The sequence below is a fragment of the Nuphar pumila genome, chromosome 11 (assembly GCF_984573655.1).
Source record: "Nuphar pumila chromosome 11, dmNupPumi1.hap1.1, whole genome shotgun sequence".
In the NCBI taxonomy this organism is placed as follows: Eukaryota; Viridiplantae; Streptophyta; class Magnoliopsida; order Nymphaeales; family Nymphaeaceae; genus Nuphar; species Nuphar pumila.
The window spans coordinates 25,094,090-25,117,651 of NC_143259.1; positions in this window are offsets into that span (position 1 = coordinate 25,094,090).

Below are 23,562 nucleotides of genomic sequence, written 5' to 3' on the forward strand. Positions count from 1 at the left end.
GACCGGATTAGGACTTTGAGACAGAGTCCTGATCGGACTGAAACTTTCAAAAATTTGAGAAATTTGATGAATAGAGGCATTCAGAAGCGACACCATCTAAATGGATCTCATATGTGAATTGAAATCGATTAAAGTTTGAATTTGAAAGGGATCCAGATTGTTTTCTGAGAAAATATTTCGAAATACAAAGTCCTGGGGTTGGAAAATGACAGAGTATTGAATAAAAACCCAGGTTTTGAAATTGATTTTGAAATAAAGCTTTAAAATTCAAATCTGGATTGAATGTTTTGAAATAGGAGTGCTGGATCTCGAAAATGAGATGCAATGTCATACAATGCTATGCAGAATGCGTGCAATGACATGCAATGATCTGTGATGACTTATGAAATGGACAAACACTGGATGAAGGTAAAAATTTGGTGTGTTTACATTTTCCTTCAAAGATTTGAGTTTCGACTCGAATTTTTTTTCTTCAAAACCAAACTTTCTAGTTTTCCTTTGAATACTCGAGTTCCAACTCGAATTTTCCAGTTTTCCTTACAGGATCTGAGTTTCGACTCGGTCGTTCTTTCAAAACCAACCTTTGAGTTGGACTTACCTTTAAAATCCAGCATTATGCTAGGACTTACCTTTAAAATTCCAATTTCGTATTGGATTTACCTTTAGAGTTCAGGTTCGTGTTGGACTTTCATCCAGAATCCCATTGATGTGTTAACTCGGATATCAAGCAATCTCTTTCACCAGGGATTCCAAGAACATTTTGTCAATTTATCATTAAATATTTGCTGATTTCAAAACCTTTATTACATAAAGAATTACCTCAAAATTACCTTCAGTGTTACTTCTAAAAGGACAAAGCTTTTACGAAAAAGGATTCAAAATTTAAAATCTTTCTATGAGCCAACCAAAAGGTTGATGAATAAATCATCGATATGGCCAGCAAAGAAAATTCAATTGTTGTCGCAAAGCCATAAGTGATTGATATTGATCGCAGTCAATGGCACATCTTTAAAGACCATTCTTGTGGAAAATAAGGCAGTGAAAATATCTTGGGTGATAAAGAAAAATCCACTCAATTTCCATATCTCCTCAATCATTTAAGCTGCAATTAAATATATGCAAAAGAGATCTCTCAATCATCGTCAAGTTGAAGACTGGTGGATGAGTTAGACCCCCGGGGCCAAAGAAGATTTGGATCATCTCCAAGATGAAGGAGTTTGTGACGGATCCTTTCAGGAAAAGTTCAGATCACCGCCAAGTCGAAGGCAAATGCGATGAGCCTCCCAACAAACCCTAAAAGATATTTAATTTCTGCTATCATCAAGAGATTTCCTACCAAAGAGACAATATTGTCAGTATAATTCCTGAGATAAAGAAGGATCAAGACATCTCCAAGTTGAAGGAGTTTGTGACGTACCCTTCCAAAAAAAAGAGAAGAGAGAAAAAAGTCAGGACATCTCCAAAATGAAGGATGATATAATAAACTCCCCCAAAACCCAAGAAAGCTCAATGTCATAAAAAGAATGCAAAAAGATCATCATGAGAAAAATCCAAGATATCAAATTGTTAAATTTGCCAAGAATCTTCTTTAATTTTGTGAAATTTTTTTATCAATGTCCTTTCACCAATCGCTTTCACAATATCAAGAATACTCTCCTTTATGTTCATATCAAGGAAATTGATAGCTTCCTTGAAGAAAGCCAATTGTAAGCAATTTGAATTTGAAATTAGATTCTACGGAGTTAACCCAATTGAAGGTAATACTTTGGGTAGAAAAGAGAAAATATGTTCATACCAATATACATCAGTTTCAAGTATTTTGAATCAACAAACAATTTTTAACATTTTGACAATATTTTCTTGTTGTCCCAACATGAAGTGAAGAGCTCGATGTCCATTTTGACACATTTTAGTATCACCTTTTGCCTCCTTGAGAGAGAAACTTTTGTCATATTTCGCATTGTTGAAAGATTAGCCTTCTCTTCGAAAGGATAGCCTTTGTCGTCTTTCGCATTGTTGAAAGATTAGCCTTCTCTCCGAAAGGATAGTTTTTGTCGTCTTTCACATTGTTGAAAGATTAGCCTTCTCTCCGAAAGGATAGCCTTGTTCATCTTTTGCGTTGTCGAAAGAATTCATCTTTCGCGTTGTCGAAAGAATCGCCTTTGTCATCTTTCGTGTTATCGAAAGAATTCGTCTTTCGCGTTGTCAAAAGAATCACCTTGCTCCTTTAGATTACCTTGCTCATCTTTCGCGTTGTCGAAAGAATCGCCCTGCTCCTTTGGATCGCCTTTGTCATCTTTCGCGTTGTCGAAAGAATTCATCTTTCGCATTGTCGAAAAAATCGCCTTGCTCCTTTAGATCGCCTTGCTCATCTTTCGCGTTGTCGAAAGAATCGCCTTGCTACTTTGGATCACCTTTGTCATCTTTCGCGTTGTCGAAAGAATTCATCTTTTGCGTTGTCGAAAGAATTGCCTTGCCTTTTTGGATCGTCTTTCGCATCGTCGAAAGAGTTGCCTTATTCTTATTCAAAAAAGTTGTTTTATTCTTCATCCAACTTACCATTTTCTATCTTTTCGATCTGGTTAAGGGTTTAAACCTGAGCCTCATTCTGATGAGGTATTTCATTTTCTGATCAGGTTAAGGGTTTAAACCTGAGCTTCATTCTGATGAGGTATTTTATTTCCCGATCAGGTTAAGGGTCAAAATTGAACCTCGTTTCTATACGAGGTAATTCTCTTCCCATCCAGGTTAAGGGTAAAACCTGAATCTCACTTCTTTAAAGTAGATCTTTCTTCATCATTCTCCATTTTATATCTATCATTTTTCGCCAAGGCTAATTTCTTCATAACCAGTAAGATCCTTCTAATTGGGGTATCTTTTTATGTAGCCCAAATTTGGTTTGTTTTTCTTTGCCACTAAGCTTGGCCCTATACCGGCTTAGTAGCAAAGAGGGACATCTGTAAACACCTCAAATTTTTACCCTCATCCACAAACATTTATATCCTACCACTACGACCCACTCACTATAGTCTTCAAGGGATTAGCTGGTCAAAATCTGAGTTAGGGCTGTTCACAACCCAAATTTTACAAAAAAAATCAACACGCCATCTTACAATCAAGATTCAATCCTTGTTTTAGCTCAATTTCAATTATCAGCCCTCATTCTCAAATGAGAACCTCCAAATTCTTTGTCTCTGCCAAGGATCCAGGATTTCAAGTCCCTCATATAAGGTTTACATTTCATGTATAATTGCATATCACTGCATGTATTTGACATGTCATTTCATTGCACTGCATAGCATTGCATGTCCTTTCATCTCATTATCGAGATCCATAACTCCTATTTTTAAAATATTAAATCCAGATTCGAGTTTTAAAACTTTTCTTTCGAAATCAATTTCAAAATTTGGGTTTTAAATCGACATTTTTGCCATTTGCCAACCCCCAGGATCTTATTTTTCAAAATGTTTTCCTCAGAAAATAATCTGGATTTGTTTAAAACTCAATTTTAATTGATTTCAATTCTCAGATAAGACCCATTTAGGTGGTGTCACTTCTGGATTCTTTCATTCATCAAAAAATCTCAAAAATTTTAGAGCCCTAGTTGAATCAGGACTCTATCTTTTTGAATCTTTTCAAACCTTCATTCTGATTTTAAACCAGTTGTGGTTATATCCTTGCATATTTTTGTCATTTTGGTCAAAATTTTAGAGTCCTAGTTGGATCAAGACTCTTTTTTTAGAGTCCTAGTCGGATCAGAACTCTACCTCTTACTACCCTTTTTACTTGTTTTTGAGAAAACCTATCAAAATCCTTTGTTTTGGTCAAAATTCTAGAGTCCCAGTCAAATTTGGACTATTTCTCAGAGTCCTAATTGAATCAGAACTCTATCCCGATTTCATTCGTTACTTCTGTTCTTCACTTGTTTTCAAAATCTTCTTATCTAATTTTTAAAATCTTTCATTTTAGCCAAAATTCTAGAGTTCTAACTAGATTAGGACTATTTCTCGGAGTCCTAATCGAATCAAGACTCTATCTTTCAGTGGTATTCTGCCTATCTTTAATCAAATCTTTCAGAATTTGTCAAAATGAGTCAAAAACTCAAAGTTTTAGTTGAACCAAGACTCTATTCGAAGAGTCCCAGTGGGATCAGGACTCTAACCCTGATTTCAATTTTGGAAAAATTTTTCCAAAATCTTTTTATTTATCTTTCCCAATTTTAAAATTGTCACATTTCTATCATAGAATTTCAAAATTCTGGGATTTTATCCCAGAGTCCTGATCAAATCAGGACTCTGGTTCCTCACTTCATTTTCACTGGTTTTTAAAAGTTCCTTTTAAAATCTCATCATTTATTTTCTAGAAAATAAAATTTTTTTCAAAATCCTAGTCGAATTAGGACTCTTTCTTAGAGTCCTAATCAGATCAGGACTCTGAACCGGACTTCAATTCTATCTTGTTTTTCAAAATCCTTTCATTTGTTTTCTCAAAAAATCCTAAATTTTGAAAGTCTTAGTCCAATTAGGACTCTATCCCCAGAGTCCGAGTGGGATCAGAACTCTGTTTGATTTCAATACTTGTTGCTATTTTCATTGTTTTCACTGTTCTTTCATCTGTTTTTCAGAAAATACCAAAAAAATCTAGAGTTTTAGTCCGATCAGGACTTTGTCCCAGAGTCCTAATCCAGTTAGGAGTCTATTATGAAGTTTGTTTTCACTTTAATTTTTATTCATTTCCATTTGTTTTTCAAAAATTAGGTCATTTTGCAGAGTCCAGTTAATTCAGGACTCTATTTCAAAGTTTCGGTTGAGTTAGGACTCTAACCCTGACCGTATTTTTTGACTTATTTTACCAATTTTAATGAAATCTTTCAAAAAACTTTTTTATTTGGCTTTCAAAATTCTAAAATCTTAGAGTCTTAATTGGTTCAGGACTCTGGTCCAGAGTTCCAATTTGCTTAGAACTCTATTTCCAAAACGTTTGCATTTCATCTATTGATTTTAACCCCTTTTTTAAAGCCATTTTTAGTCTTTATTTTAAAATTTTCAAAACCTTGATGTAGGGCCCACTTAGTTGGTGCCATATCTAGAGGAGTTCTGACCCAGTTAGAACTTTGTGCCATTTTAAAACTTTCAATTTCAAGTTTACTTTGAATACCTTTTGAGAAAACCTCTTATTTTCAAGTTTTAAAATCGCTTTTTGAAAAATCAAATGGGGCCCACTCGAGGTGACACCACATTTGATAAAGTCAGGGTTAGCTTAAGGTTAGACAATGTCCTAGTTAGGTTGGGAATCTAGAAGAGTCCAAATTTGATTTTAAAAGTCATATTTTTACTTTAGATTTTAACCTTGTTTTTTAAAGTTTTAAATTAAGGTTTTTGAAAAATGCCAAGTAGCACCACATTTGGGAAGTTTCCTAAAACATTTAGAAGTTTAATTAGGGTCCCTTTAGGGTTAGGAACCCACCAAAAATCGTCCTCCCCATTTAGCCTATCTTGATAAACTCCAAAAAAATTAAAACTCTCCAAATTAGCCCTAATTACATGGTTTTTCAAAAATCTATAAAAAGGGGTCTTTAGAAGGGTCAAAGAAGGCTCTTCTCTCCCAATTTTGTGGCCTCTTTCTCCTCTCCAGAACCTCCTCCTTCCTCCATTGCAGCTACAGCCCCCAAGATAATTTTTTATACTTTATTTTGTGCTTTTTTTATTAGTTTTTTTTATGATTTTTCAATAGATTTCACCATGGGAGCCTCTTGTTTCATGGATTTAACCATGAAATCCATACAATAACCTCAAAAATGACTCAAGAAGATGATCTAACTCAGTTTGAGGGTGATTTCCAGGATTCTAGTCCATTAGAATCGATGAGAGGTACGTCTTCTATATTCTTAACCGACGAAAGATGTGATTTACCCGTTAAATGGGCTAAATCTATCCTTTCAAAGGTAAAATCATTTTCCATCATAGATTCCCTGTATTTTTTTATTTTCTTGTTATATTAATGTTTATTTCATGTGTTCCAGCATTAAATTAATTTTTTTTTGCTGTTTAGGTATTTTTATTGTTTTTTTCATTGTTAAATCATGTTTTTTAGAGTTTTTTTAGATTTTCGTGTGTTTTGATTTTAGATCCATAGAAATCATGCTATTTTATATTTAAATATTTGTTAAAAAATTCTGATTTTTTTATATGCAGTCTATGAATGTGTCAATGAACTCCTGTAAAAAAATCAGAGGTTTTGAGATTTGGGAATCCTGTTAGAAAAATATAAAGTCGAATCGTGATTCTTGTTGGTTAAAATCGTTGTTCATATTCAAGTACAACTTGTAGTTGCATTATTTTTGTCATCTGAGATCAGATTCAAAATCCGTAAGTTGAAGTAGCTTTGTATTAGAGTCCATTATTTACTATAATTTTTTCATAATTTTATATCACTTTTTGATATTTTTACTTTGTCAGAAAGTTAGATCAACTTTTTGAAACTCGTTATGTCTTATTAAAACCCTAATTCAACTTGTGTTGATTGTATCTCCCTAACCAAAGATCAGATCAATGATTTGTGAAAAAAGAAGTGCATTATCTACATGTCCGTTATTTACTTCTGAAATCTAAGGAATTTTTGATGTGTTTTGCTATTTTTCATTGTATTTGCAACCAGAAGTGTCTCTTTTGATTGATTTTGTATTCGTTATATTCAAGTACACATTGCCAGAATGATATCGCCCTAACCGAAGATGATTTTTTCGATATGTAAACATAAAAATCTTTGTTTTTCTGTTTATTATGACTTTGTAAAATTTTATGAATTTCTATGGTGAATTGGGCCCTGATTTGGGTCTGACACAAAAATTGGTATGTGCCCGCGGGTAAAAATAGCATATTTTAGGGTTTTTATGCAATTTTTGTATCTAATTTATGTCAAAAATAGGTTTTCATGATTCCAGTTTAATTTTAGGGTTATAAGAAGTTCATATATAGATTTTTATTAATTTTGGAATTCATTTGATGCTTGGATAAGTTAAATTGCAAAACAAGGTACCCGTAGGATCCTGAAACACTGCCAAAATCATGATTTTCATGATATTTCTGATTTTTTGGGTATAAGTTCATATTTTTAGGATTTTTTCTTGTTTAGAATCATGCTAGGACATCTCTTGTTCAATTTAGCTGCTATTTGATCTTTTTAAACCCTAAATCCCAAGTTTTTACCAAAATATTTTCTAAAAACCCTGATTTCAAGGCCATAGTCTTGCTATTAGGGGTAATTTGGTCATTTGACCTCAATTTTGAAATCCCTAACTTTGATTTTCTTATTTTCAATCATATCATATCATATCATCTTGTGTTTGATTTATTCTTATTTGAATTTCAAAATTTGCATTTTATAAAATATCTTTTTGAAAACCCTGATTTCAAGGCTATAGTCTTGTTTTTAGGGGTATTTTTGTCATTTTCACAAAATTCTGAATTTCAAAGTTATTTATATTTATTATTTCTTCCATTTTATTTCATATTTCATTATGTTTATCTCAGGAAATCATGAAAAAAAGCTTATGTTTAGATAAATCCAGCAATTTCTAGATATTGTTGGATAAATCTAGAAAAGCCGACATGTCTTCACTAACAAGCTTTTCTAGTTTTGCAGGAATATTCAAGAAGAGTATTTTTCTTTATTTTCCTTTATTCAATTCAATGTAAATATCAAATATAATATTTGGAATAAGGTTTACATTTTCTGCTTAGAATAGGGAGCATTGCATATAGTTTAATTCTGCAAATTTCAATATCTGATGAATGTATAATTCATGCACATTCTTTACAAATCCAACATAATCTACACGAATGGCATGTGCACAAGCTCTTATAAAGTTGACAAACTCGGTGGAATTGGTATTCATGGCCATAGTCAGAATACAAATGAGACCCAAATTTGTAATCTTCGTATTAGCCACATTCAGCCTACACTCTTAGGCTAACTTCAAAATGCACTGCATTTCTAAAAAATACAAAAGAATTTTCTCAATTCTTCAAAACAATATCTTTAAAATCCATATTCATTCATTCAATTTGCAAATTCCAATTCAGAGAAATCAATTTTCTCAAAATTTTCTAAGTCTTACTCAGAAATTGATTTTCTTAAAACTCTGAGCTTTCAAGTGGCATTTCAAATATTCCTCAAGTTCAAATCATGATTTTCCAAGTCATAATATCTTCAATTTTAAAGTTTGAATTTAGAGAAATCAAGTTTTTCCAAAATCATTTGAAATTCCTCAAAAATCCATTTTCCCAAAGCACTTGCATTTCTTCAGAAATGTTCTCTCAACAAGGCTCACAATTTTCAAAGTGTTATCTTTTCCAAGAATTTTCCAAGTGTTTCAAATATTCAAAGCAAACATCATGTTTTCAATCTGTATTTTCAGAAAATTCATAACACATGCCTGATTTTTTGTGCATTTAGGAAATAGAACACGATTTAGACAAGTTGAGCAAAGTTAAGCACACTTTTGATCCTTGGTTCAATTACCCCTGGTAAAGGCGCCAGAAATGGTTGAACATCGTACCGACAAGCGAGTCCCATTCTACAGAATTTTCCTGTATTTTAAAAACGGAGGTAATTTATTTTCAAAATCTTTTTCAAATGTCAGTTTGACTTACAAAAGTAAAATTTTGCAATGATAATAATAGCCTTTGTCGTCTTTCGCGTTGTTGAAAGATTAACCTTCTCTCCGAAAGGATAGCCTTTGTCATCTTTCGCGTTGTTGAAAGATTAGCCTTCTCTCCGAAAGGATAGCCTTTGTCGTCTTTCGCGTTGTTGAAAGATTAGCCTTCTCTCCGAAGGGATAGCCTTTGTCATCTTTCACGTTGTTGAAAGATTAGCCTTCTCTCCGAAAGGATAGCCTTTGTCATCTTTCGCGTTGTTGAAAGATTAACCTTCTCTCCGAAAGGATAGCCTTTGTCGCCTTTCGCATTGTTAAAAGATTAGCCTTCTCTCCGAACGGATAGCCTTTGTCATCTTTTGCGTTGTCAAAAGAATTCATCTTTCGTGTTGTCGAAAGAATCGCCCTGCTCCTTTGGATCGCCTTTGTCATCTTTTACGTTGTCGAAAGAATTCATCTTTCACGTTGTCGAAAGAATCACCCTGATCCTTTGGATCGCCTTTGTCATCTTTTGCGTTGTCGAAAGAATCGCCCTGCTCCTTTGGATTGCCTTTGTCATCTTTTGGGTTGTCGAAAGAATTCATCTTTCACTTTGTCGAAAGAATCACCCTGCTCTTTTGGATCGCCTTTGCCATCTTTCGTGTTGTCGAAAGAATTCGTCTTTCGCGTTATCAAAAGAATCGCTCTGCTCCTTTAGATCGCCTTGTTTGTCTTTCGCGTTGTCGAAAGAGTTGCCTTATTCCTCTTCAAAAAGGTTGTCTTATTTGCCATCCAACTTACCATTTCCATTTCCCGATCAGGTTAAGGGATAAACCTGAGCCTCATTCTGATGAGGTATTTTATTCTTCCTGGTCAGGTTAAGAGTCAAGCCTAAGCCTTGTTTCTACACGAGGTATTTTCCGTCCCATCCAGGTTAAGGGCAAAACCTGAACTTCATCTTTATGAAGTAAATCTCTCTTCTTCATTCTCCATTTCATATCTATCATTTTTATCAGGGCTAATTTCTTCATACCCAGTCAGATCCTTCTAACTGAGACATTTTTTTTATATATAGCCCAAATTTGGTGTGTTTTTCTTTGTCACTAAGCTTGACTCTATACCGACTTAGTAGCAAAGAGGGGCATCTGTAAACATCCCAAATTTTCCTCATCCATTTTCAGACAACCCCCTTCTCGTGGATGCCAACCCTGATAGGTAAATATAGGAGTCCAACCTCGAGTCTGTCTTAGAAAATTACCAATTTACCCTTTTTACTAGGAAAATTACCATTTTACCCCTAGGTCATCCTAAGACCCCAGTCAGTCAAAGTCAACCAAGCTCATTCTCGAGTTCAAAACAGTTAGAATGTCAATCATTTCTAGGTCACCTGAGCTCACGATGAACATATCATTTTCATTTCGGACCATTCCTGCCAGAATGGGATCATTTCTTCAGAAATAAGCTCATTTCTCACTCAAATCCAAGCCAATTGTCTCTCAATCAGTCATTCTCAGTTAATCCTATTCCTTTGAGTCTAGCTTGAGATAACCAGAAATTCAAGTGCTCCAGTTTCAGTTCAAATCTATTTCCAAGTGTCTAGGAGCCTATTTTAGCCCATTTCAACTCTTTTAGCTGAAATTGAGTTGAGTCTAGTCAGTTAAGCTATGTTTGAGCCCCAATTTTAGTTTATTTTAGTATTACTGATCTTTGTTCTAGCTCAAATCCAGCTCGTGTTCGTAATTCACTTCACTCTAGTGACAATTTCTCATAATTTCTCTAAAAATGGTAGTATTTCTTGACAATTCAGTTTGGGAGTTTAGTTGAGTCAGTGTTTTGTCCGTCTAGTTGAGTTCTGATACCCTAGAACCCAATTTATTTCAGTTCAAACCAGTTCAAACCCCAATTTTCAGTATCACTCTGGCCCGACAGAGACAAAAACCATTTCTTGAACCATTTTGCCCAATTTTATCAATTTTATCATTTTCTAAACTGGTACAACTGTCAATCGATGTCCAATATCTAAATTTCTTCATTCAGGGTTAGCATTTCGCAGGGCATTTCATATCATTTCTCATCATTTTCCATCATTTCATAACATTTCATAACATTTCATAACATTTCATCATATTTTATTTCATTTTCGAGATCTAGAACTCCACTTTTGAAAATTCCAATCCAGATTTGAGTTTTAAAGTTTTCAAAAATCAATTTCAAACTCTGGGTTTCTAAAATTGACATTTTTACCCCCAGGATTCTAAATTTGGAAATATTTTCCCAAGAAAATAATCTGGATTCCTTTCAAATTTGATTTTTCAAATTCCAAACTGGATTTGCTTCGCAATGGGGTACAAAACTTCAAATTCTGAGCTTATTTAAAAAATGGCCAAAAATAGCTCAATTCAACCAAAAATTTTCTGAAAGAGCATTCTACCCCTCTGACTTTCAAAATAAATTTCAGAAATTGAAAAAAAGTGGGCCCACTCCGAGATGGCTTTGCCTTTTAATAAAAAAAAAACCTAGGTTATTCATTTTGATTTTTAATTAAGCATCCAACACTACATGGCTGACTCCTTGGATCTCTCTCTCTCTCTCCCTTCTGACGCCCAACTCTCTTTTGCCATAACTTTCAACTCCCTTGTAACAGTCCATCTTCAAGAAAAGGCAGCAGCCTTGCTCTAGCAGTAGATCCTCCAGCAACAGACTCCTCTTCCTTGCAGCCATCTTCACCTTCATTGCTCCTTCCTTCAACCCAGTTCCAGCTCCATTAGAACAACAACAAGCAAGTCGAGGTCTTCCATTAAGACATCAAATCTCCATCAATAGCTCCAGCTGACGCACCACTGTAGCTCCTCCCCAACCGACACCACAACAACATCAAGGTGCTCTACCATCCGACATTTGCTTCCAGCAACCTCCAACACCATCCTCTACTTTGCTTCAACCATCTCCACGTCTGAAACTTATTCCAGCAAGGTGCCAAGGTGAGTTCATTCTATTTTACTAAGTTTTTCATTAAATTTCACTAAGGTCGTATGATTAAAAGGGAACATGCAAGTCTTATTTTCATAAGAATGATGTGCAGCCAGATCTATGATGATGCAGGGGTTCTCTTTTGTGGTTTTGAATAGTAAGGAGTAAGAAAACCTACGTCCCATATGTGTGGGCTATGTGAATGAAGAGATCCATCCGTTCGATGGATTGGATCTCTCATTTCGAAAGCAACATTAAACAAAAGATCACACCACCCTGATCATTTTGATTTTATTCTTGGTTACATGTAGATTTCATTGAGTAGATGCATTACATTTAATTTATGTTATTGCTCAATAGGTATTTTACTTAATTTCATCTATGTTTACTTATTAGTTTATAGCTTTTAATCTAGGTGTAGAGTCCAGTTATGATTTCATGTAAGATCTTTTATTCAAAAATCCTGAAAAATCTATTTGTGAATGCCTCTGTTTGTCATTGATTTTCTGCCAAAATCTCGAATTAGTTTGGGTTATCCAACCCTATTAAATAAATCAAATATTAAAACGGGTTTTAAACCCTGTAAAAGCCTGGAATCCCCTTTTAGCATACTTGTGGACCCGAAATCTCCCCCATGGGAGATCTGAATCCTTCTCCAAAAAATATTGTAGATTCTTGGTAGAACCTAGTATTTTTCAGTATTTTGTTGGATTTTTCTAAATAGATTTAATCTTTGTCAAAAATCGGAAATTTCAGACCCCTGAGAGAATTTGGTTATACCCTTGTCAGGGTTTAGACCGACCTTAATCCTCTGTGGTACTTCAATCCATAGGTCCAATGCCAAAACCATCAACAATAGAGTTGTTTCTAATGACTCCTCTATCTTTTTCTAGAATTTCAGGATTTTTAGGGTTCAGATTCCTAGTTTTCCAAATTTTACAAATTCACTAGCTAAATCCCTAATAGTTAGATTTTATCAGAATTAGAGGTATGATAAACCTCTGTGTCCATCCAATTCGCAGGTTCATTGCAGAAACAATCTATCTTTCAATATTTTTAATGAAAACAAATGTGAAAGCCAGACACCAAATAATAAAAATTGGCTTGCACGAGTGGTGGAGTCTGGGTCGATCTCAGGGAACGAAAAATACTTATATTCAAACACACAAGCTAAACTACTCTTTATTGCCAAAATAAAAAGAATTAATTAAATAATTAACTAACTAAGGGAGTGTTGCCCTACACAAAGGGCTTAAACAAAAGAATAATAAATAGTTTTATTACAGACCCAATTAATAAAATAAACCCTAATCTAAGACTAAAAGAAAGGTCTTCCGTGCTTGAGTCCTTGTGTCCCTTTGTCCCTTTGTTCCCTTCTTTTGCTTTTCTTATTTGCATATTACTTTATGGTCCCTCTGAGGGTACTTTTGAGGGCCTGAGGGGACGTCATAGGATACTTTGAGGGCATGAAAAGGGCTTCACCGCACGTCCAACGCTTTTCTGCAAAACACAAAAACAAGAAACAAAACAGTATGAAGAAATCTAGACTAAATCTAAGCTTAAAAGAAAATCAACAAGACAAAGATTTAAACCAACTAAACGAGTGACAAACTCACTATGGGACAAAATAGCATAACAAACTAACAACCTATGAAACAACTTCAGAAACTAACTATGAATTAATGAATTTAAAACACACAAAGAGACATGAAACAAACTATTCATGTGTAGGTGTTTAACATAAACTAACCAACATGAATTAATCTAAGAGAAAACAAGAATTTAAGACTAACTACGATCTAATTAAACATGGTATAAGCTCTGCCAATTAACTACTACTACTTCAAAAGAGAAAACATAAACTAAAACTTACTCAATTAGGAATCTACTCAAGTCTTACCACTAAAGCACATTCTAAACAAACTTTCAAATACACAAATATAAAACCACTTAATTAGAACCAAATTAATCTAATCAACCCAACTTAAGAAAAATTCTAGCTACAACTGAATACATTCAATAATGGATAACCGATCTGTATGTTAAAAATAACACTATGCTAATTATGCAATAAATCAATAATCTATCACCTAACTACTGTAGCTCCAAAAAATGCAGATACTATATTAAATTATCTAAACGAAAATTCTGTCACAACCTAAACTATGAACTACCTAAGGGTAAATATCAAAGAAAGGACGTTAACCTAAACAACAACATGCTAATAATCAAAGTAAATAACTAAAGGTCAAACAAAGAAAATAAAAAATAGAAATCAATAAAGCATGTTAACCTAAACAAAAAAAGCGTTAATCAGCTAATCTCTATGTAAACTAAATTAACTTCAACAGCTAACCTATATAAAATACAGTAACTAACTAATATAAAAGAAACTAACGTTAATGGTATTAAACAAAAAGAAAGAAAACTTAATAACTTAATCTGAATACACAACTAATGCTAACTTATATAAAAAATTGCTATGATATTAAACAACAAAAGACATTGTATAGAAACTATAAAAACAAAACTAGAAACGTTGAACCTACCAGTTACAAAATGCTGAACCTAAATAACAAAAGAAAACTGCTGACTAAAAAAACAAAAGACACTGAGACTAAGAGACAAGATGCTGAAATAGAAAAATGCTAAAGCCTAATGAAAAAAAATGTTGATGGATAGATAAATAAACGCAGTAGCCAAAAAATCAAGAAAAAAAAATCAAACATAGTAAAAAAAATGATGTTAATTCCCTTCATAAAATAACGAATCTATTAATATATGCACTAGAAATGAGTGATGATGCATGAAATTTACATCAATCTAACGATTTATTCATACATATAGGCATCATTTATAGGCTAAAAACCAATACATAGATGCATTTGAGCATAAATAAGCTACGATTTGAATTTCACTCGAATCGGAGTTAAGTTGAGTGAGATATTGCATTTTTAGTGCATGGGCATGGATTTCAAGATAAATCAGATCGAGATCCGACCCATATAGCCTATTTTGGATCTTGGATCAGTTCATAAACATCACAATCTAATCCACACATGATCCAAATCCAATTCATAAACCCTTTTCAGAAAAGCCCCTTCAAAAGAGGCGCCTAGCAAATATTTTTAACTTAAACCTCTTTTCGAATTTGTAAAGACTTTAGAATAGGTTTAAATATTTTTTTGGAAAACCCTAGGATGTTTTTGCCATGGGATTTGTGCCCAGCCAGCGCTCCTCTTCCTCCTCCATCTTCTTCCTCTTCATTCCACTTCTATTGATTCTTTTCCTCCATTATTTCTTCTCCTTCGTTGTTTTATTCCTCCTCCATCTTCTTCCCTACCATAGTGTGAACCATTTAACGTGTGCTTTGTTGTATTTTTCAAGGTTGCAGACCAAGGGAAGCACCATTCTTAGCTGGTGTGCCGTCTACACCACTAGGAAAAGCTGACTTCTTCCTCTTTCGACCCTCTTCTCCACCCGAGCGCGACTCGGCTTCACTCCACCTTTCGGTGCACTTCAGTGGGTGTACTTCTTGCAGCAATACACAACCACGTTGATGTGAAGCGCAGCAACAACGAGCTTGATAACGAAGTTCCATGGCTTAAACCGCTCTCTACCTCACCCCCTCCCTCGTCGGATCGCCCTTGAGGTAGGTCTTTTCTTCCTCCTTTCATTTAGTATAGATCGAGTCCACCTAGTCAAGTTTATACCCAAATTGAGTTTTGTTATTCTTGTTTTTTTTTACAGTAGTTACAGTCTGCAAATCATCATTTATGTGTTTTAAGATTGAGTGTAGGTGTTCATTCATCACATTTTAGCATTTTTGAGTCAAAGGTACAAAATCGGCTAGACATAGTCTAGCCGATTTTGACGATTTTCAAACTGAAATGTTTTGAATTTTTTCTTTTATGTTTAAGTAGGTTTAGTTGTATTTTGTCAGTCGTAAGGTCTGATTATGATTCAGTTTCGTATAGATCTGACCACCATGCATTAGATTAGTATTGTAATTCAAGTTAGCCGAGTATATTAGATATGGATTAATTGGATTTAGTCATTAGATTAAGTGGATACTAATTTCACAGTCAGTATTACTGTAATATTAACTTGTGATTCTGTTTAGTAGTATTTTGATTGTAGGTAACATCAGATTTTAGGATTTATGTGGTTGTATCTTATTAGAGTTAATGTAGTGGTTCAATTAAGTTAGTGTGGTAATTTTGAGTTAGTTGGCTAGGTTTAACCTAATTACGTTAGTCATAGGTTAGTTGTAATTCAATAGGTGTTATTTTTAATTTTATTAACTGTAACTCTGATTTTTGTTAGCATATTAACCGTAGTTTAATTAGATTTTAGCCGTGTCAATTATACAGATTATTCCAAATAAGTAGCGTTAGTTAACATTTTATGTTAGGTAAGTTAGAAAAACCGAGTGGTGTAAAATTTCTTAGTTCTTGGTTAGATGGTATGTATTTCAATTGGGTTATTTCAAGTTAGAGGAGGTCACGTATTTTCAGTAATAGAGTCATTGAGTTAGTGTAGGATATTTTAGGTATTCTTGTTTTTGGTAATCATTGATTTTCATGCATGGTTTTCAAAATCGTGTCTTGTAATGTAAGGCAGTTTTTTTTTAAATCCTTTATTCAGCCCTTAGACACTAAGTATTCTAATTTAGTAGGTTAGCATATCCATTTTTATTGTAATTGATTATCTTAGTAAGAATTGACTTTTTGACATAGGGATTTCCAAACCGTGCATTGTGTGCTCTTAGGCAAGTATTGTGTGTCTTCTTTAAGTATTAGTTTAATTTCTATTTATGCTGTTAACTTAGGTTAGGCTAATTTGAATAAACTTATGATTATATCTTTGGTTGTATTTAGTGTATTAATTTAGCATAGGTATCTTCCCATGTATCTTTTTGGCAAGAATTGAATTTGAATGGTTTTTAGGAAAATTGGGTGTTGCTGCCAATTTGGTAAGTGGGTGGTGGTTTCTTAAAACCGTGCATTTCAGTTGGGTAAGTCTATTAAAGGTCCAGCCTAAGGGAGATCTTTTTTCTAGAAGGTAGGAAGGTGCATTAAATCTTTAAAACATTCATTCCACATTTTAAATGCACTTCACTTAAAGAGAATATCATTCTCTTACTTAAAAAAAAATCTTTACCAAAACCGTGTGGGTTCCTTAGAGCTGGCGATTTTGGTAGTGAAGACCTCCAACTTCCTTCTAAGACAAGTGTGTTATGGGACTCACCTCAATCCCACGTAAGCTATTCTTTATTGATATCTTCTTTTCAAATAGGTTAGGTCAATTAAGTGTAGTTGCTTGCATATTGGATTAACCGATTAGGAAAGGCTGACTTAAATGCTTTGGGTAGGGTATTAGCTTTGCATATAGTTTAGAATAGTCATGCATTTTTGTTAATAGTTCTATGCATTTTGTGAGTTGCTTAGATGCTATATAGGTCCCGTATAGGGGACGTCTCACCTTAGTTACAATTATCTTAAGTTAAACTTAATTAGTTAGATAAGTGTAGGTGCTTTATTTTCTTCTTTTTGTATTGGGTTCTCATTAGTTGATAGATTCTCACATTAGCATTTCTAACCTTAGGTTGCATCCATTTCAGAAAGCATGAATAGTAACTTATATTGCTCATATCATGTCATAATGTAGTTGTTGTTTAGGTAGGTCTTTCATGATAATTTAATTTTTTTAATTTTTTGTAGAGTTAATGTAATGTTTACTTTAGTTACTTCAATTTCTGTTATTTAGTAGTCTTAGGACTGCACATGACTGCTTTTGAAAGTGTATTAAGTAGTTAGTGCAACATTGGATTTTGACAAGTGAATAGTGCATTAAATTAAAAAACAAGATTTTTGCAACAACTTTCACTCATTATTTATGTGCAATTTTTCTGAGTTTTTCCAAACTTCTTGTTCTATTCTCTTCCTTTGTATGTTCACTGTAAGCAAACAAAAAATCAGCTCATTTTGAGTTGATTTGATTTGATTTTTAAGCATTTTGCAAAATTAGGTTTTTTTTGCGTTTTAAAATTTTGGGTCAAACGATTCCAGAATTTTTATCCAACTTGAAACACTTATATTCATAGCTTCCAGATGCATTTTTCATAAAATCTGACAGATTTTCGAATCTGTCCGGAACAAAACAAAAGAAAAATCAGTAAAATTGGACTTTGTTTGCCTATTTGAATTCACTATTTTTGAAAACCTGTCAAACTCCACTTTTGCATTATATTAAGGGCAAAATAGTCATTTTACTAGTTGTTTGATTTTCGGTAGTTATTCTTGTTTTTCTGTATTTTAGTTAGTATCTTTGCAGTAGTTAGCTTAGTTAGATTTAGAATAATTAGTTGGTTTAATTAGAAATTACATTTTAGTTATTTTTGACTTTTAATTATAATTTAGTTTCAATAATTTCTTGTAGAATTAGGTTTAGTGTAATTTTTAGAATTGTTTATCATAATTATACTCTAATTTTGTATCTTATTGTGTTTTAGGTTGATAAAGTGTACAACAGGTCAAAAAGGTGTATTCAAAATGAGAGCACAATTGCAGCTATGGTGGAAAGATAGAAATACCCCTGGCGATCTGGAGAAGACTTTAGAAACTTGTTTCTAACTATTTTTTTTAGTTTGTAAATTAATTAGAATTGTATTGTTTGACATAGTGTAATATTCCTAATATTAATAAATTGAAGTTTTTAGAATTAATTTGAATATTTCTCATTCCCTGAGGATTCGGCTCGTACTTGCCATATTCGTGAAAAGTCAGTTTTTATTATTTTTGGTTGACGATTTTCCAAATATTTTTATTGAAAATAATGTTTTAAAAATACCATTGCAAAAAGTTCAACCAAATTTTGGCGCCGTTGCCAAAGAACGATGATTATATTCTATTATTTCTAAAATTTTAGTTTATTAATAATTGTTTAGTTAATTATTTTTATTTGTTCTAGTTATTAGGATTAACATAGTTAGTAAATATAGGATTCACTTACTGTTTTCCTAGGATTCACAAAATTACATGCCACCAGGAGTGATTAGATAGGTGAGTCTTAGAGAACATAGTTGTGATTTTCTATATTTATTTCTTGATTTAGCGTAGTTTGTGTTATTTTTATTTCATGGAGTAGTTAAATAATTCTGACATAGTTTAAATTAGTTTAATGCTTTTACTTTGTGTTTGTGTGCTTTTTGTGATTTCATTTGGTATTTAGTTTAATTTAGATTAGATTTAGGTTCGTTCCATACATCTGGTCTTAGCACCAGTGTATGTAAGGGCGAAGAGCTTTAGGTACTCCATTGCATCCTTTTGTCGATGACTCAGAGAGAATTTTACATTCTCCTCAAAGTTCAAGAGCAATGGGTGACATGGATCCTCCAGCTCCAGCTCCGCTCCGCGCTCTGAGGAAGTACTTCACTCCCACAGACTACATTCAGACATCCTGCATTCGAAGACCCGATGTAGGAGCGTCTCATTATGAGATTAAGTCCAGTGTCATTAAGATGCTCCCATCCTTCTATGGCCTTAGTCATGAGGATCCCTATAGGCACCTTGACGAGTTCCTCAAAATCTGTTCTATAGTGAAGATACAGAATTTCAAGGACGATGCTTTGAGATTGACCCTTTTCCCATTCTCTTTGAAGAACAAGGCCAAGTAATGGCTGAAGTCCTTAGATTCCATAAAAATAGGGTCCTGGGATCAGATACAGCAGAAGTTCCTGAGGAAATACTTTCCCATAGGTGGGATGAACTAATTTAGGCGAGCCATCACTAGCTTCTCAGAGCTAGATGGTGAACAATTTCATAAGACCTGAGAAAGGATGAAAGATCTCCTCAGGAAATGTCCCCACCATCAGGTGCCGAGATGACAACTGGTGCAAAGTTTTTACGATGGATTATCTGTCAGGAATCGTCAGATGATCGACTCTTCTTGCGGGGGGACATTCATGTTGAAGAGCGAAGATGAGGCATGGAGATTATTTGATACTTTAGCAGAAAATTCATTGCATCATGCCTCTAGCTCTCGTTCTGAGAGACCCACACCCAACATTACCAAGAAAGGTGGTGTTTTCGAGATTGGTCTGACTACTGCGCTGCAAAGAAAAGTGGATATGCTTTCACATAAGCTGGATCAACTTCTCGCAGACCCATCTCCCATCCATCCGGTGTGTACTCTCTGTGCCAGTCCAGCACATTCTGTCACTGAGTGCCCTTCGGTGCTCAGTACCTTGAATTTGTTCACAAACAAGTTCAGGCTGCTCAAGGGTTCGCTAATCCCCTGAATGGCCCATTTTCTTCTACATATAATCCAAGTTGGCGAAACCATCTGAACTTTTCATAGAAAAACCAACAAGCCCTAGTCTCTGCCCCTCCATCCCACCAGGTTAGGCCTACCTCTATCACTCAGACTTTTCATAGGCTGAATTACCCCCAGCCCTCTCCTACTTTTCCCATGGTTACCCCTCAAGAGACAACTTCACAATTGTCTTTTGAGGAGAAGATTCTTCAAGAATTGCAGAAGGTGAAAATCTCCAATCACAATGCTAAGGAGAAGTGTAACCAAACGCTCAAATCCCATACGCAGTCCATAGCTAAGCTTGAAACGCAGATGGGTCAGTTAGCAAATGCTTTGACAAGGAGAACCGAGGGTAGTCGATCAAGCCAACCTGTGTTGAATCAAAAGGGCAAGAAACTGTAGGCTTTCGAGATATGAGCAGAGACAATATATCATATATATAGTAGGAATAAGATTTTATTTATGTTTGATTTTATTTTGACTTGGATTTCATTTTTGTCATGCAGGTATGCTTTATTATTTGATGCTTCAATGGATGAGTTGCAGTTACCAGACATAGGACACGACTTCAGAAGCAGACCATTGACCGGATCAGCAGAAAACTATGCATTCATATATGCAAAGTGGTAGTGTAAAGTCAAGTCAATCATCAACTCAAGAGGCCTTGAATATATCAGGTTGTATCTATCCTTTCTCCCTTATTTATTTATGGTTCTTTAGTGTGCATCTGCATTGCATGTTTACATTTTTATATGCCACTAAGGACAATGTCATTCAAGCATGAGGAGGTGGTTTAGATGCATATTAAAAAAAAAAAATTTATCTATTCAGGTAGCTTAAACTCATAGAATTGGGCTTTAAAGAAACAAGTTTGTAGCATGTACGAATGTTTTTGCATAATCTGACAACTTAGAAATTTTCTTTAAGCCCCATATGATTTTTTTTTCTGAACCAATCTAAAAAGAGCAGTTATTTATGAAAAATTTCAAAGAAAAGACAATATTGGAATGTGAGAATTATTTTGAATCACTACAGTATAAGTATTCACAATATGTTTGTGAAAAACTGAGCAATTGAAAGAAAAGAAAAGAAAAAAATATTTAGAGATATGAGCTTAAAAGAAAAGAGCTTACGTTTAGTTGTGGATGTTTTCGCGATTCCCAGTAGCTGAGCTTAAACACAAGTTGAAGTGTTTGAGTCTCATGACGAAAAGGATAACGAAGGAGATCATCTTCTTGTCTAGTCGATATATGTGGCCTATGTGGTTTGAGTAAGTAGAGTTTGAAGGGTGTTTTACACCTGGTGCTCTAAAGCCATTTGGTTTGGGAGCCACCGGCTCGAAGGCTCATTATATGGACTTGATAGAAAAGCCTAATAGATATATACATTGCACATGACAAGAGGAAGACTATATGTAAACTATTAAAATAAAAAGTCTAGTGACTCGAGCTATTAGGGCCGATGAATCTTTGTATTCGGTACCCTAAGGTCATCTGGCTTGAGAGTTATCGCCCTAAAGCTCGCTACATGGGTCACGAAACTGTATATTTGAAATAGTGCTCGACTGAAATTGAGAAAAATAGAAAATATGAAAAATTGAAAATCAAAAGAAAAAAATGAGCTTAATGAAAATTTTATTACTTAGAAGTAATTATGAAATACTATGCAGAAAATATACAAGTGAGGATAAATGAGAAATAACATGATAATACTTGACTTTCTGAGAAAATTCATAAATAATTATAATTTTAGAAAAGCGAAAGGAAAAAGTTTTTACTATGGAGGCATAAAAATTCTAAATTTGTTATGAGAGTGTAAACTACATGAAATATTTGCTTAAACTGATTTCTTAATTGCCTAATATTTTTCAAAAAGAATTTTTATTTTTTGCATGACATTAATGTTTGTGGGTAGCATCTCTGCAAACCCTCACGAGACCTTACTCGTCTATTGGGACAACCCAAGAGTTTAAAGTGTTGGTTGCATGTGCTAAAAGCAATCATGATTCTTATGAAAGTGAGTTAGGTTATTTAGGATTTGTATTTTATTTTATTTGCATATTTGTTTTCTAGTTTCATAGCATAGATAGTTTAATTTAGTTTGCTAGGGACTAGCAATCATTCAAGCATGAGGGTATTTGATGATACATGAAATGTACATCAATCTAAAAATTTATTCATACATACATGCATCATTTATAGACTAAGAACCCATATATAGATGCATTTGAGCATAAATAAGCTACGGTTCAAATTTCACTCGAATCAGAGTTAAATTGAGTGAGATATTGCATTTTTAGTGCATGGGCATGGATTTCAAGGTAAATCAGATCAAGATCCAACACATATAGCATATTTTGGATCTTGGATAACTTCATAAACATCACAATCCAACCCACACATGATCCAAATCTAATTCATAAACCCTTTTCAGAAAAGCCCCTTCAAAAGAGGCACCTAGCAAATATTTTTAACTTAAACCTCTTTTTGAATTTGTAAAAACTTTAGAATAGGTTTAAATATTTTTTTTGGAAAACCCAAGAATATTTTTGCCTTGGGATTTGTGCCCATCCAGAGATCCTCTTCCACCTCCATCTTCTTCCTCTTCATTCCACTTCTATTGATTCTTTTCCTCCATTATTTCTTCTCCTTCGTTGTTTTATTCCTCCTCCATCTTCTTCCCTACCATAGTGTGAACCATTTAACGTGTGCTTTGTTGTATTTTTCAAGGTTGCAGACCAAGGGAAGCACCATTCTTAGCTGGTGTGCCGTCTACACCACTAGGAAAAGCTGACTTCTTCCTCTTTCGACCCTCTTCTCCACCCGAGCGCGACTCGGCTTCACTCCACCTTTCGGTGCACTTCAGTGGGTGTACTTCTTGCAGCAATACACAACCACGTTGATGTGAAGCGCAGCAACAACGAGCTTGATAACGAAGTTCCATGGCTTAAACCGCTCTCTACCTCACCCCCTCCCTCGTCGGATCGCCCTTGAGGTAGGTCTTTTCTTCCTCCTTTCATTTAGTATAGATCGAGTCCACCTAGTCAAGTTTATACCCAAATTGAGTTTTGTTATTCTTGTTTTTTTTTACAGTAGTTACAGTCTGCAAATCATCATTTATGTGTTTTAAGATTGAGTGTAGGTGTTCATTCATCACATTTTAGCATTTTTGAGTCAAAGGTACAAAATCGGCTAGACATAGTCTAGCCGATTTTGACGATTTTCAAACTGAAATGTTTTGAATTTTTTCTTTTATGTTTAAGTAGGTTTAGTTGTATTTTGTCAGTCGTAAGGTCTGATTATGATTCAGTTTCGTATAGATCTGACCACCATGCATTAGATTAGTATTGTAATTCAAGTTAGCCGAGTATATTAGATATGGATTAATTGGATTTAGTCATTAGATTAAGTGGATACTAATTTCACAGTCAGTATTACTGTAATATTAACTTGTGATTCTGTTTAGCAGTATTTTGATTGTAGGTAACATCAGATTTTAGGATTTATGTGGCTGTATCTTATTAGAGTTAATATTGTTGTTCGGTTAAGTTAGTGTGGTAATTTTGAGCTAGTCGGCTAGGTTTAACCTAATTACGTTAGTCATAGGTTAGTTGTAATTCAATAGGTGTTATTCTTAATTTT